This window comes from Oncorhynchus mykiss, chromosome Y, assembly GCF_013265735.2.
Source record: "Oncorhynchus mykiss isolate Arlee chromosome Y, USDA_OmykA_1.1, whole genome shotgun sequence".
NCBI lineage: Eukaryota > Metazoa > Chordata > Actinopteri > Salmoniformes > Salmonidae > Oncorhynchus > Oncorhynchus mykiss.
In genome coordinates this window covers 14337665-14354896 of record NC_048593.1, presented here as the reverse complement: position 1 = coordinate 14354896, position 17232 = coordinate 14337665, and the positions used below count along the sequence as shown (strand labels likewise).

The 17232-nt window shown below is 41.2% G+C and overlaps 1 protein-coding gene across 3 annotated transcripts in view; it reads right to left on the bottom strand.

The window, feature by feature from the left end:
• The window catches only part of LOC110509691 (tenascin), a 107597-nt gene that overhangs the window by 41912 nt on the left and 48453 nt on the right, over positions 1 to 17232 (bottom strand). The window lies entirely within an intron of this gene.

Sequence of the window (17232 nt, the reverse complement as noted above, 5' to 3'; positions counted from 1 at the left end):
CTTGGGAGAAATAGGCTTGCAACCTGTTTCTGACGTTTCTCCAATAGACTTTACGGAGAAGAGTGAGTCAGCACGTCTCTAGTCATAGGATAAAAGAAGTAGTAACTGGTTTTTAATCAACCAAAGATATATTTTCTATTTGGTTTCTGACAGCACGTCTCATCAAAATTAAACCATGGGTTTCATATTAAAGGATTTGATTCATTAGTCGAGTGGGGTTTCGGTGTGTTTGTGTATGAAATCGAGAGCAGCGGAGAGGTTTTCCCTGTCCTTGGTCCTAATCTCTTGGAGATTATGGGAGGATGTTCAAAGCAGTAAATATTCAAGGTATTTGTGTGTGTGTGTGTGTGTGTGTGTGTGTGTGTGTGTGTGTGTGTGTGTGTGTGTGTGTGTGTGTGAGTGGTGTGTGAATGTCATGTGTGAGTGTATGTCGGTATGTGTGTGCATGTGTGTTTTAGGTTTGAAAGTGTTTGCAGATATAAAAATGTAATGGATTCCATTTCTACCTTCTAGGAAATAATCTCAGTGGAAGGCTTGAAGTTAACTTCAAGAGTTGGTCAGAAATGTTACTGATATTCACAGTCACTAAAAAAAACTTGAACAAACTATAATATAAGAGTTTTATCATTTGGACATGGGACACCTAGCCGCGATAAAGGACACATAATTCAGTTCAGAATGGGGTTGATCAAGGACATCTCGTTTCACAATGGGAGACATTTGTTGAGAAAAAAAAAAGAAAGAAAAAATCTGTGTTTCTTTCAACTATAATCCAGAATTACTTTAGCTTTATTACTCTTCCCCCGTCCTGGCATGGTCAGGGAACTTTCCCACATGGAAAACGGGGACGAGGAATCTTGGCGCTAGATTCGGGACATCTGTTTTGTCTAGCCCAAGCCCAAGGCATTGATGGATGAGCCAAATGTCCAGACTGGGGCAGTCTTTAAGCGTAAGAGGAACTTTCTCTGCAGGTCCAGAGGGGTATACTATGAATATAGCTAGATGGACACATGATTTTCTGAAATTAGCTAGCTTCAGTTAGCTTTACATTCCAGCTCAGGATACATCCATATTACCAAGGTGGATATATTGATTGTGCACAAGTCGGTTAAGACATCTACTTTGTGCATGACACAAGTCATTTTTCCAACAATTGTTTACAGACAGATTATTTAACTTCTAATTCACTATATCACAATTCCAGTGGGTCAGAAGTTTACATACTCTAAGTTGACTGTGCCTTTAAACAGCTTGGAAAATTCCAGAAAATTATGTCATGGCTTTAGAAGCTTCTTACAGGCTAATTGACATCATTTGATTCAATTGGAGTTGTACCTGTGGATGTATTTCAAGGCTTACCTTCAAACTCAGTGCCTCTTTGCTTGACATCATGGGAAAATAAAAAGAAATCAGCCAAGATTTCAGAAAAAAAAACTGTAGACCTCCACAAGTCTGGTTCATCCTTGGGAGCAATTTCCAAACGCCTGAAGGTACCACGTTCATCTGTACAAACAATAGTACGCAAGTATAAACACCATGGGACGACACAGTCGTCATAACGCTCAGAAAGGAGAGGCGTTCTGTCTCCCAGAGATGAATGTACTTTGGTGTGAAAAGTACAAATCAATCCCAGAACATCAGCAAAACGAGTCCTATATCGACATAACCTGAAAGGCCGCTCAGCAAGGAAGAAGCCACTGCTCCAAAACCACCATAAAGAGCCAAGATTACGATTTGCAACTGCACATGGGGACAAAGATCATACATTTTGGAGAAATGTCCTCTGGTCTGATGAAACAAAGATAGAACATTTGAAGGAAAAAGGGGGAGGCTTGTAAGCCGAAGAACACCATCCCAAACGTGAAGCACAGGGGTGGCAGCATCATGTTGTGGGGGTACTTTGCTGCAGGAGGGACTGGTGCACTTCACAAAATAGATGGCATCATGAGAGAGTAAAATTATGTGGATATAACATCTCAAGACATCAGTCAGGAAGTTAAAGCTTGGTCGCAAATGGGTCTTCCAAATGGACAATGTCCCCAAGCATACTTCCAAAGTTGTGGCATTATGGCTTAAAGACAACAAAGTAAAGGTATTGGAGTGGCCATCACAAAGCCCTGACCTCAATCATATAGAAAATGTATTTGCAGAACTGAAAAAGCGTGTGGGAGCAAGGAGGCCTACAAACTTCGCCCAACGTATTGAGTGTATGTAAACTTCTGACCCACTGGGAATGTGATGAAGGAAATAAAAGCTGAAATAAATAATTCTCTCTATTATTATTCTGACATTTCACATTCTTAAAATAAAGTGGTGATCCTAACTGACCTAAAACAGAGCATTTTTACTAGGATTAAATGTCAGGAATTGTGAAAAACTGAGTTTAAATGTATTTGGCTAAGGTGTCTTCAACTCTACATATTACCATTTACAACCACTTCAATAACGGTGCTCACATGTTTTAAGAATAAATAGAACATGGGATAAACACACACTGAATGTACAAAACATTAGGAACACCTGCTCTTTCCATGACTTAGACTGACCGGGTGAATCCAGGTGAAAGCTATGATCCCTTATTAATATCACCTGTTAAATACACTTCAATCAGTGTAGATGAAGGGGAGGAGGCAGGTTAAAGAAGGATTTTTAAGCCTTGAGGCAATTGAGGCATGGATTGTGTATGTGTACCATTCAAAGGGTCAATGTACAAGACAAAAGATGAAAGTGCCTTTGAACGGGGTATAGTACTAGGTGTCAGGCGCACCGATTTGAGTGTGTCAAGAACTGCAACACATCTGTGTTTTTCACCCTCAACAGTTTCCTGTGTGTATTAAGAATGGTCCACCACCCAAAGGCCATCCAGCCAACTTGAGACAACTGAGGGAAGCATGATACTTTTGACACCATGTAGAGTCCATGCCTCCACAAATTGAGTCTGTTCTGAGGGCAAAAGGTGGTGCAACTCAATATTAGGAAGGTGTTCCTAATTTTTTGTACACTATGTGTATACTTTACAATCAAAAAACTATGCTCTCAAACGCACCCACTGTTTAACTATCTAACATCCGACCAGGGAGACAGACCCCTCTTTAATTATGGAGGATAAACAAGGAAAACATTTGCATTTCTTTAGATTTGCCTTCACGTTTTTTTTTTCTATTCTTTTTTTCATTTTTTTTCTTACATTTTTTTTATATGTTATAATTTTTTTGTAATTATTTAATTGAATATCCAAAACATACAATATACTTGCAGTGAAGCCGCTCAACAACTACACCACACTAGTCATCCAACAGACTCCCATTCAGAGCGACACACAGAAGCATCCAGGGTCAATGCCCTGCTCAAGGGCACGTTGACAGATCTCCCATCAGGCCAAAAAAACGGGGACCCGAACCCTCCAAGATCCCCCCCACAGTTCCCCAATAGCTGTCCCTCAACCATCCGAGACCTCTCCCACAGCCCCCCCCCCCCCCGAAGAAAATTTGATTTAAAAAATCTATTTATTTCCATTCCCCAGCCCCAAGAACCCCCCAATGCACCAACAACCAAGAAAATGAACTCAAGAGAAAAAAGGAAAAGACAAAAGAAAACAGCAAACAACAAAGCAAAAAACAAACAAACAAAGGACATCAAGGACAACTAAAATCATAACAGCAATGCCAACTGTATATGTTTGAGTGCATGTCTGGCACTATTACATGTGTGTGAGTCTGTGTATGTGTGTATTTGAATGAGTGTGTGTGTATATGCATGTGTACCAACACCTGCATGGCATCAGCCTCAGGCAAACCGGCATTAGCTGTAAAAACACTGCCCCTCAGTGTCATTCAAACATACTCTTTATTATGTTTTAGTTTTACTTTATTTGTAACTTTATATTACCTCAGTCACAGGCTTCATCAATAAGTACATTGATGATGACGTTGTCACAGTGACCGTACATACATATCTCAACCAGAAGCCATGAATTACAGGCAACATCTGCACCGAGCGAAAAGCTAAAGCTGCCGCTTTCAAGGAGCGGGACACTAATCCGGACGCTTATAAGAAATCCCGCTATGACCTCAGACGAACCATCAAATAGGCAAAGCGTTGATACAGGATTAAGATTGAATCATACTACACTGGCTCCGACGCTCGTCGGATGTGGCAGGGCTTGCAGAATACAACTATTACGGACTACAAAGGGAAACCCAGCCGCGAGCTACCCAGCGATGCGAGCTCACCAGATGAACTAAATGCCTTTTATGCTTGCTGCGAGGCAAGCAACACTGAAGCATGCATGAGAGCAACAGCTGTTGTGGATGACTGTGACCACGCTCTCCGTAGCCCATGTGAGGAAGACCTTTAAACAGGTCAACATTCACAAAGCCGAGGGGTCAGACGGATTACCAGGATGTGTACTCAAAGCATGCGCGGACCAACTGCCAAGTGTCTTCACTGATATTTTCAACCTCTTCCTGACTGAGACTGTAATGTTTCAAGGTGACCACCATAGTCCCTGGGCCCAAGAAAGCGTAGGTAACCCGTAGCGCTCACATTGGTAGCCAGGAACTGCTTTGAAAGGCTGGTCATGGCTCACATCAACACAATCATGTTGTGGAAACCCTCCAATTTGCATACTGCCCCAACAGATCCACAGATGACGCAATCTCAATCGCACTCCATATCTTTTCCCACCTGGACAAAAGGAACACCTGTTGATTGACTGCTGAATGCTGTTCATTGAACACCTGTTCATTGACTGAATTGAATGCTGTTCATTGACTACAGCTCAGCGTTCAACACCATTGTGCCCACAAAGCTCATCACTAAGCTAAGGACCCTGGGACTAAACACCTCCAACTGCCACTGGATCCTGCACTTCCCGACGGGCCGCCCCCAGATGGTAAGGGGAGGCAACAACACATCTGCCAAGGTGATGCTCAACACTGGGGCCCCTCAGGGGTGCATGCTTAGTCCCCTCCTGTACTCCCTGTTCACCCACAACTCCGTGGCCAAGCACGACTCCAACACCATCATTAAGTTTACTGACGGCACAACAGTGGTAGGCCTGATCATTGACAACGATGAGACAGCCTATAGGGAGGAGGTCAGAGACCTGTCAGTGTAGTGCCAGGACAGCAACCTCTCCCTCAATGTGAGCAAGATAAAGGAGCTGATCGTGGACTACAGGAAAAGGAGGGGCGAACAGGCCCCCATTAACATTAGAGCAAGAGCAGGTTGAGAGCTTCAAGTTCCTTGGTGTCCACATAACCAACAAACTAACATGGTCCAAGCACACCAAGACAGTTGTGAATAGGGCACGACAAAGCCTATGCCCCCTCAGAAAACTGAAAATATTTGGCATGAGTCCTCAGATCTTCAAAACGGTTCTACAGCTGCATCATCGAGAGCATCCTGACTGTTTGCATCACTGCCTGGCATGGAAACTGCTTGGACTCCGACCGCAAGGCACTATAGAGGGTAGTGCATACAGCCCAGTATGTCACTGGGGCCAAGCTTCCTGCCATCCAAGACCTCTATACCAGGTGGTGTCAGAGGAAGGCCCTAAAAATTGTCAAAGACTCCAGCCACCCTAGTCATAGACTGTTCTCTCTGCTACCGCATGGCAAGCGGTACTGGAGTGCCAAGTCTAGGTCCAAGAGGCTTCTAAACAGCTTCTACCCCCAAGCCATATGACTCCTGAACATCTAATCACATGGCCACCCAGACTCTTTGCATCCCCCCCCCCCCCCCCCCCCCCACTTTCTTTTACGCTGCTGCTACTGTCTATTATTATCTATGCATAGTCACTTTAATAACTCTACCTACATGTACATATTACCTCAAATGACTCTGTACCGGTACCCCCTGTATATAGCCTCGCTATTGTTATTTTACTGCTGCTCTTTAATTATTTGTTACTTTTATTTTTTATTCTTATTCCCTTTTCATTTAATTTAATTTAAAAATAATAATAAACTGCATTGCTGGTTAAGGGCTTGTAAGTAAGCATTTCATTGTAAGGTCTAACCCTGTTGTATTTGGCGCATGTGACATAACATTTTATTTTATTTTGATTGACCTGCTGTAAAGTATGGTGGTGGACCTTTGATGCTATGGGGCTATTTTGCTTCCACTGTTCCTGGGGCTGTTGTTAAGGTCAATGACATCATTAACTTTACCGAGTATCAAGCCATTTTAGCTAAAAAAAACCTGGGAGCTTGGCCGCAAGTGCATCTTCCAGGAATGCAATAACCCCAAGCAATAATCAAATTCCCCACAGTAAGAAAATATTTGTTATTAATTTGCTGTTGACTTTCTTTGTCTCAGACTGTATATATTATTTTGCTGAGAAAATTAATCCAAATGTGCAGCCTTGTAGCAGAAGAAACATTTATCTTTCAGCTTGTCCAAAATAACAGTTGGCCAACACTTCAAATGTACCGTCCCCGGAGATCTAGATATCATGACCCTTCCCTTTTTATTCCTGTCACATTATCCAGTAGAGACTGTAACTTAGGTTAGTCTTTTGTATCTCTAACTCTATTAATTGATTCATTGGAAGCTGAGAGAGTCCATTGTCACTAATCCCTACCCCCTACACACAGACACAGTCAATTGACTGTATATCGCACAAAGAAACGAAGAAAATCTAAAGAAAATCAAGGCAGTATGATCTGGTGTCCATAGCGTCTTCAGTACTAGCACTGAAATTCATAACATCATAATTCCATTGGAAATGTTGGATGCAGCGTGGCAAGGTGTACCTCTTATGGAAAACGGTCTCGAGAGGCGTAAATAGCGTGTCAGGACTTTTTTTTATTGTGATGCCGATAAGCAGTAGTAAACTTAACTCTACCTCACCCTAAGGTGAGTTTGAGATATGGCCTGCATTGCAGGGTCATATTGTAATGAAACAGCAGGGAGCAGGTCTCGAACCCTCAACCTTCGAGCCCGAGGTCCGGCACACTATCGACTGTGCCGCAAAAGCATGCTCAAGCGGCAGAGTCGATTTCCTCGCTTATAAACCCATGGTCGTTACAATATATTTCCTATATGATCTGAGAGGTCACATTATGTTCACAATGCACACCCAATGCAATTGAAAACCTTCACCTCTGAATTGTATCAATTTACAAATATCCACAAAATAATCCCACAAAGAAGTGACAAAATAATATGGAAGCTCAACTGCAGTTGACAATAATGAGGATGCACATTGCCTCATGCGTTTTGTTTTAGTAACGTGTCTTTTTTTTTTTGCTCGGCAGCAGATTTACTACTGCCTCATTGGCAGATCCTCAAGAAAGTGAGAACAGTGAATAAAAAAGCTGGACATTTTCACTGGCCATATGGAACCGCCTGCACCATGAGTCCCACACGCAACTCGTTCCACAACCCCGTCTAGATGCCCCAGCAGATTTGTAGTGCAAAGCCCTGATATCAAAGTCTGTATGCGCTCCCTGACACAGATTCTGCATATGTAGGCAATAACTCCTGCCCCACACATGGCTGCATGGGTATTTTTAGATTATCAAATAAAATCAATGAATCCCTCCTCGTTATATCAGTTCATATGAGTAGTGAGGTCATGTTTTGTGTTTTTCCATACAGTGATGTCATTACATTATTCATTAGGATGTTGATCACAGTGACAAGCAGTCAGGGTAAGTAGGGTAGGCAGTGCTTACACTGTGATAATCTAAATAAACAAAGCTGATGAAAAATGTTGTATATACAGTTGAAGTCGGAAGTTTACATACACCTTAGCCAAATACTTTTAAACTCAGTTTTTCACAATTCCTGACATTTAATCATAGTAAATATTCCCTGTTTTAGGTCAGTTAAGATCACCACTTTATTTTAAGAATATGAAATGTCAGAATAATAGTAGAGAGAATGACTTATTTCAGCTTTTATTTCTTTCATCACATTCCCAGTGGGTCAGAAATGTACATACATTCAATTAGTATTTGGTAGCATTGCCTTTAAATTGTTTAACTAATTGCTTTCCACAAGCTTCCAACAAAAGGTTGGGTGAATTTTGGCCCATTCCTCCTGACAGAGCTGGTGTAACTGAGTCAGGTTTGTAGACCTCCTTGCTGGCACACACTTTTTCAGTTCTGCCCACACATTTTTTGTAGGACTGAGGTCAGGGCTTTGTGATGGCCACTCCAATACCTTGACTTTGTGGTCCGTAAGCCATTTTGCCACAACTTTGGAAGTATGCTTGGGGTCATTGTCCATTTGGAAGAACCATTTGCAACCAAGCTTTAACTTCCTGACTGATGTCTTGGGATGGTGTTCTTCAGCTTGCAAGCACCCCCCTTTTTCCTCTAACGATAACGATGGTCATTATGGCCAAACAGTTCTATTTTTGTTGCATCAGACCAGAGGACATTTTTAAAAAAGCGGGCTGTCCCTAAGAAGGCACAGTCAACTTAGTGTATGTAAACTTCTGACCCACTGGAATTGTGAAACAGTGAATTATAAGTGAAATAATCTGTCTGTAAACAATTATTGGAAAAATTACTTGTGTCATGCACAAAGTAGATGACCTAACCGCCTTCCAAAACTATAGTTTGTTAATAAGACATTTGTGGAGTGGTTGAAAAACGAGTTTTAAGTCACCTGGAATGCGTTTCATTTAACAGGTGTACCTTCTTAAAAGTTAATTTGTGGAATTTCTTTCCTTCTTGTTGTTTTGTGACAAGGTAGGGCTGGTATACAGAATATAGCCCTATTTGGTAAAATACCAAGTCCACATTATGGCAAGAACAGCTCAAATAAGCAAAGAGAAACGACAGTCCATCATTACATTAAGACATAAAGGTCAGTCAATCTGGAATATTTCCAGAACTTTTAAAGTTTCTTCAAATGCAATCGCAAAAACCACCAAGGGCTATGATGAAACTGGCTCTCATGAGGACCGCCACTGGAAAGGAAGACCCAGAGTTACCTTTGCTGCCGAGGATATGTTCATTAGCGTTACCAGCCTCAGAAATTGCAGCCCAAATAAATGCTTCACAGATTTCAAGTAACAGACACATCTCAACATCAACTGTTCAGAGAAGACCACGTGAATCAGACCTTCATGGTCGAATTGCTGCAAAGAAACCACTACTAAAGGACTCCAATAAGAAGCATGGAGGAGGTGTAATGTGTGGGGGTGCTGTAATGTGTGGGGGTGCATTTCTGGTGAATTCTAAATAAATCAGTGATTTAAAAAATAAGAATAAGAAATAAAAGGAACAAGTAATTATTACTTAATTAATTAATTCTAGAGCAGCAGTAAAATAACAATTTTAGACTATATACAGGGGGTTACCGGTTCAGTGTGCGGGGGCACTGGTTAGTCGAGGAAATATGTAGGATGTGCTATTAAAGTGACTATGCATAGATTTTAATTTGATTCGATGTTCAGGAGCCTTATGCCTTGGGGGTAGAAGCTGTTTAGAAGCCTCTTGGATGTAGACTTGGCACTCCAGTACTGCTTGCAGTGTGGTAGCAGAGAGAACAGTCTATGACTAGGGTGGCTGGAGTCTTTGACAATTTTTAGGGCCTTCCTCTGACACTGCCTGGTACAGAGGTCCTGGATGGCAGGAAGCTTGTACTGGGCCGTTCGCACTCTGTAGTGCCTTGCGGTCGGAGGCCGAGCTGTTGCCAAACCAGCTCTCGATGGTGCAGCTGTAGAACCTTTTGAGGATCTGAGTCTAGGTCCAAGAGGCTTCTAAACAAATTGTATATGTGTTGTTTCATAGTTTTGATGTCTTCACTATTATTCTACAATTAAGAAAATGTTAAAAAATAAAGAAAAACCCTTGAATGGTACTCTGTATAATAAAAAAATCTTTTTTTTTCTCAATGATTCTGGTGGTTTTTATGCTCAAAATCCCAAAATGTGCTAAAATAGCATCAATTCATGCCTTCATTTCCATCCATTCAAATCTTTGACGCATGCGTCTGTTCCTGACTGTTCCTGACTCCAGTCATTGTTAATGGACAGGGTCAAGCACAGGCTGCTTTGCGTGTCTTGAAGTAGATTAATTTGTTCCATTGTGTCGATTTCATATTTTGCGCATGCATATTGCCTAAACATGTTGTGTTGGTAGACTTGGGGAAAGCCCTGCACATTTGGGCATGTCTACATAATTTTGCACTTGCATCCCTTGAACTCAAAACAACCAGACAAATGGACACTGTCCTGCACCTCAAACAATTTTCCAAGTTGGAATTATGTAAAACGCCGTTTGGAGGGTTCGAAGATTGGAACGTCAACTATAATGACAGTTAAGACCAGACAGAGGCAGCAAATATAGAAGATTCAACTTTATTCATGACAGGCAACCACCATCTCCCTCACTGCTAGCTGTCGGGTGAACAGTGAGTACTGGACTGTCCACTTAAACGTCTCTACCAATTAGTACTTTTTACCAGGACTTTTGCACATCTTGGACATTTACTTTTGCTTTATTTACGTAACGGTAATGGGGCTTCTCCCGCCACTCAATGTGGGCCCAAGCCTTGGCTTCTACAAGATGGCTGTGACTAACAACAACGATTCTCTAAGGGTGTGACTGCATGAGGGTGTACTCGTGCGGGAGGATTCTGCTCTCCGACCGGCTGAATGCCCTAATGGATGGAGCTGCCTGTATTTTGCATGGGAGAACTCTGCTACCAGCTACTGTTTGTGTGTGTATGACTTTTTGTGAAAATGAAACCAAAGGAGGCCTTGAGAATGCGTCTCCCACACGACCGTGGGCCTGCCGTGTCCATGCAGAATAAAATAACGGACATGGTTCTGCTGTGACTTCTACATTGCTGTCAGCAAGAGGTTCACCCTGAAGGACAGACGAATGGACTTAATTTACCTAAATACATTTTCCTTTGCAATTTGCGGGTTAGGCCACTGTTGAATGAACATGAGAATAGACTAAATCCCTTTGATGCATTTCATTTATCAAGCTATAGTTCAATTTGAACGAGACACCTTTTTGACGTTTTGAATTGCATTTTTCAGTCATTTTGATTGTTGATATGGACATTTCGTTAGAGCGTTATTTATTATGTGTGTGTGTAAGAATATTTCACATAATATTATTGTGTGTGTGTCATTCTGGTTGTTGGAGCTATCTGTTCTATGGTGAACTTGGGTTTCATCAAGGTTTATTTGTGTGTAAATCTGACTTTGATAATAGCTAGTGCAATTCAGCCACCAACATCACCGCACGTCACTGGTGAATCAAAGGTTCTGGTTTCGTTCTCTGGTAAATCTAAGGCAGATAAACAGTAGAGAAGGATCAGATGAATTCAAAATACCGATTTTCACCTGAATTGTGTTCGCCTGAAACTACATGTTGAACAATAGTTTGAAAGAGAGCATACAGCAGGCTAGACATGATTGCATATGTACAAAAAATCTAAAGCACCGCTCACCAAAAATGTTTAGCTCATGTAACAGATTTACACTGCTAGCTGATCAGTAATGGTAACCAGAGACAAAAACTGCATATTTGAGGTGTCAAGTTATACTGTACCTATTCTCTCTTCTGTACTGAGTGGAGTTCAAACTGAGAGGGTAATACCTTCTCCAAAGGCAGGACGGACCCTGAGGCAAGGGGCCGGTCACTAAACCAGCTGTCTCCCTTGCAGAGGTCTGTCCATCCACATCACCCATCCCGCCCAACAGAGGAATTTCCCCATTCTCTCTGTTATAGGTTGACAGCAAGGATTTTGAAATGTACTAAACAGCTATGTTATTTGACTACTGTAAAACTTAAATTAAACACGTAAATTAAACGCAGTCTGTCCCCTTTAATAGCCAGGTGATGGCACACATTTAAGCAAAAAAATGCCTATTTCAAATAAATGTCTAAAGTCTAAAGGAATTGTTTATGAGATTACCATTAATTACCATGCATTGTTTACAAGGTTTAATGTTTGATTTATTACATTAAATAATTCAGTATTGACAAAAAAAAGATGTCAATCATCTGTTTTTATCAAGAAACTGCTAGCTATTGGCTGCTAACAGAGGAGAACTGCTAGCTAACTGTCAAGCACATAAACAGTCAACTTCGGAAGTACAGACCCCCAGAAAAAGTACGATTGCTCTAATGGCTAAAGTAAGAACTGCCAAAAATGCACAGTCAAAAATAACAATTATTCTGTCAAGGATTATTATTATTTTTAAATAGAAGCATACTAAGACAAAATAAATGTGACAAAGTGTGTAAACGATGACAAATTAGTGCAGGAAATGAAGAAATTGATTAAAATGCTGGAAGTGAATGCTGGAATTAGACAATTAACTATGCAAATGAGCAAAAGCTGTGTGCATTAAGCCAAGAAAATAGACGCCTACCTCAAATAGAAGCCTGTCTCTAATAAGCGCCTGTTGTGTTCAGTGATTTAGTAAATAAACACCTGGGCTATTATTTAAAGTTTTATGTTAATAACTAGTGGAGTGATTAGTAGATTATTTAGAACACTGCTGAGAACAGTTTTTATGTACACACAGCCTTAATGTGTCCATCAGGACCACAGAGTTTAAACCTGAGAGGAGCTGCAGTTCATGAAAATCAACCACTCACACAGCATGGAGGGATTTCAATTAAGCGGAGCAAATGGATTTGGAAATAACTGGACAAGCAGTGTGCCTGTTTTCATCTCACAACTCACACTGGAAAAGAGAGCATCAAAGGCTGCTGCTCATGCTGCATAATCTCCTTAAAGGACAACTAATATAAAATTAGACCATCATTGCGTCGCCCACGGATGGACAATTATTCACAAGACAGCAAAGATTGTATTCAATTGTATTGTTATTTTGGGGAAATGTATGGTTTTTGATGCATGGGAATTAAAATAATGGTAGGCTAAGGAAAACATTAAAACATAGGCCTAATGATTAAACCGATGCATTTGCCGTTGGTAAGGAGTTCCCATAGCAGCATGTAGCCTAATATGTTTCTTTAACTTGTATTATTCAGGCCTTTCGCAGGATATGTCTCTCCTTTTCTGACATTACTGGTTTATTCGCGCTACTCAACAACTATTAGGCTACCATTTATCCATTGCTCATTCAATAGACAAGCATGCTCGAAAGTAAACAGACTGGTAGCCTATTTAAAACATGTGACAGTATGGGTGGGCTACAGAATTGCTGTGCGATAGTAGCGCGACCCTATTTAATCTCAGATCTTATTTTTTATATTTTTTATTTCACCTTTATTTAACCACGTAGGCCAGTTGAGAACAAGTTCTCATTCGCAACTGCGACCTGGCCAAGATAAAGCAAAGCAATGCGACAAAAACAACACAGAGTTACACATGGGATAAACAAACGTACAGTCAATAACACAATAGAACATCTGTATACAGTGTGTGCTAATTAAGTAAGGAGGTAAGGCAATAAATAGGCCATAGTGGCGAAGTAATTACAATTTAGCAATTAACACTGGAGTGATAGATGTGCAGATGAGGATGTGCAAGTAGAAATACTGGTGTGCAAAAGAGAAGAAAAAGCAAAAAAACGAATATGGGGATGAGGCAGATAGCTGGTTGGATGGGCTATTTACAGATGGGCTGTGTACAGCTGCAGCGATCGGTAAGATGCTCTGACAGCCGATGCTTGAAGTTAGTGATGGAGATGAGTCTCCAGCTTCAGTGATTTTTGCAATTTGTTACAGTCATTGACAGCAGGGAACTGGAAGGAAAGGCGGCCAAAGTAGGTGATGGCTTTGGGGATGACCAGTGAAATATGCCTGCTGGAGTGCGTGCTACGGGTGGGTGTTGCTATGGTGACCAGAGAGCTGAGATAAGGCTGAGCTTTACCTAGCAAAGACTTAAAGATGACCTGGAGTCATTGGGTTTGGCGACGAATATGTAGCGAGGGCCAGCCAACGAGAGCATACAGGTCACAATGGTGGGTAGTATATGGGGCTTTGGTGACAAAACGGAATGCACTGTGATAGACTGCGCCCAATTTGCTGAGTAGAGTGTTGGAGGCTATTTAATAAATGACTTCGCCAAAGTCAAGGATCCGCAGGATAGTCAGTTTTACAAGGGTATGTTTGACAGCATGAGTGAAGGAGGCTTTGTTGTGAAATAGGAAGCCGATTCTAGATTTAATTTGGGATTGGAGATGTTTAATATGAGTTTGGAAGGAGAGTTTACAGTCTTGCCAGACACCTAGGTATTTATAGTTGTCCACATATTCTAAGTCAGAACCGTCCAGAGTAGGGATGCTAGTTGGGCGGGTGCGGGCTGCAATCGTTGGAAGAGCATGCATTTAGTTTTACTAGCATTTAAGAGCAGTTGGAGGCCACGGAAGGAGTGTTGCATGGCATTGCAACTCATTTAGAGGTTTGTTAACACAGTGTCCTAAGAAGGGCCAGATGTATACAGAATGGTGTCGTCTGCGTAGAGGTGGATCAAAGAATCACCCGCAGCAAGAGCAACATCATTGATATATACAGAGAAAAGAGTCGGCCCGAGAATTGAACCCTGTGGCACCCCCATAGAGAGTGCCAGAGGTCCGGACAACAGGCCCTCCGATTTGACACACTGAACTCTATCTGATTGACAGAGTCAAAATCCTTGGCCAGGTCGATGAAGACGGCTGCACAGTATTGTTTTTTTATTGATGGTGGTTATGATATCGTTTAGGACCTTGAGCGTGGCTGAGGTGCAACTGTGACCAGCTCGGAAACCTGATTGCATAGCGGAGAAGGTATAGTGGGATTCGAGATGGTCGTGATCTGTTTGTTGACTTGACTTTCGAAAACTTTAGAAAGGCAGGGCAGGATGGATGTAGGTCTGTAACAGTTTGGGTCTAGAGTGTCTCCCCCTTTGAAGAGGGGGATGACCGCGCCGCTTTCCAATCTTTGGGAATCTCAGACGATACAAAAGAGAGGTTGAAAAGACTATTAATAGGGGCTGCGACAATGGCGGTGGATAATTTTAGGAAGAGATGGTCCAGATTGTCTAGCTCAGCTGATTTGGAGGGATCCAGATTCTGCAGCTCTTTCAGGACATCAGCTTTTTGGATTTGGGTGAAGGAGATGTGGGGGGGCATTGAGGTGTGGACTGCTGTAGCCTTTTGTCTACATTTAAATAGTTCAAGGAGACAATCAATCTTGCAGAGTGAGTGGCCAGTGTTTGGGACTCTCTACAGGCGGGTTCATGTATTTCCTGTTTGAAAAAGTCACTGCAAAAGATGAAAACATTCTGCCCACACCTCTAAAAATGTGATCGCTTTTGTTTAAAAACTGTCACGGCCCTGTTCCAACATCTCCAAATCATACAGCAAATGAGGACGTTTTTGTTACCACAAAAGGTGAATGGAGGGCGCTTTCCAGGCGGGGTTGTAAATGCCTGTTCACGAGCGCACAAATATAGTAGGGCTTTGATTTATCAATGAAAACACGTGTATACTAAATGTTGTGTGCAACTGTTTGATCAATCCTATTAATATGTTGTACACTCAAATCTTAGAATCTCCACTTACAACAGCATTTAGTGAGAAATGTATGCACGGTTGCTAAATGAGTCCCCAGGTGATCAAAGGTGTGCATGTTCTATCACTCATCAGTCAGTCAACGCAGCTAATGCTCTCCTCATTCTGTCTGTCTTCCAATCCTCCATCTCTATCACATAGACCCAGCCTTGGTTAAAACGGGTAAACCCAGAAGTTGCAGCATGCATAAAGAATGTTAATATCATTCCCTATAAACCATAATCGGTGCCCTTTAGCGAGCAATGAGAGCCGTCTTTCGCTAAATAAAGAACAGAGCCCGGCAGAAGGAAAACAATGAAGCTGCAGTTTTTGGATAAATATTTTCACAGGACTGAATACTTATGGAGTTCATTCTGCTTCTTGCCCATTTATTGCCAAAGTACATTGGCTTCATAGAATGAATTAGTAAATGTTGTATGATAAACTCATTATTCCACATCTGTTTATTCATATTTCATACACAACGTGCAGGTAGCCTATCAATTGGAGCATTGGACCAGTGGCCTAAAGGTTGGTAGTTTGAATCCCAGAAGCAACTAGGTGAAAAATCTGTCGATCTGCCCTTGAGCAAGGCACCTAACCCTAATTGCTGCAGGGTTTCCATTAATAATGGCTAATCGCCAGTGCTGTCATACTTGAGAAAAAGTCAAATTACCTTAATAGAAAATGACTCAAGTAAAAGTAAAAGTCACCCAGTAAAATCCTACTTGAGTAAAAGTCAAAAGTATTTGGTTTTAAATATAGTTAAGTACCAAATGAAATGTAATTGATGCAATATACTTAAGTATCAACATATACATAATTTCAAATTCCTTATATTAATAAATCAATTAGGCACATTTGGGCAGTCTTGACACAACATTTTGAACAGATATGCAATGGTTCATTGGATCAGTCTAAAACTTTGCAAGTACACTGCTGCCATCTAGTGGCCAAAATCATAATTACGCCTGGGCTGGAATAATACATTATGGCCTTTCTCTTGCATTTCAATGTGTAATGTGTTATATTCTCCTACATTAATTTCACATTTATACAAACTTCAAACTGTTTCTTTTAAATGGTATCAAGAATATGCATATCCTTGCTTCAGGTCCTGAGCTACAGGCAGTTAGATTTGGGTATGTTATTTTAGGCGAAAATTGAAAAAAAGGGTCAGATTCTTAAGAGCAAATCAGACGGCACCATGTTCTTGTTTTTTAAATTTACGGATAGCCAGGGGCACGTTCCAACACTCAGAGATCGTTTACAAACAAAGCATGCGTTTAGTGAGTCCGCCAGATTTTTTTATTTATATTTTTTATTTATCCGTTATTTAGAGGCAGATCAGAGGCAGTAGTGATGACCAGGGATGTTCTCTTAATAAGCTTGTGAATTAGACCATTTTCCTGTCCTGCTACGCATTTAAAATGTAACGAGTACTTTTGGGTACCATGGAAAATTTATGGAGTAAAAAGTACATGATTTTCTTTAGGAATGTTGTGAAGTAAAAGTAAAACTAGTCAAAAATATAAATAGTAAACTTAAGTAGTAGTAGTATTTTTATTTAGGTACTTTACACCACTGCTTATCCCTGGCCATGACCCCCCCCCCCCCCCCCCCCCTCTCTGAAAGTGTCCTGGGGGAGTAGGATATGCAAAAAAATTCTACATTTCCATTTCACACCACACACTTGTACTTTTTGACGTTATTCAATTACCTTTAAAGACGTCAAAATGAAT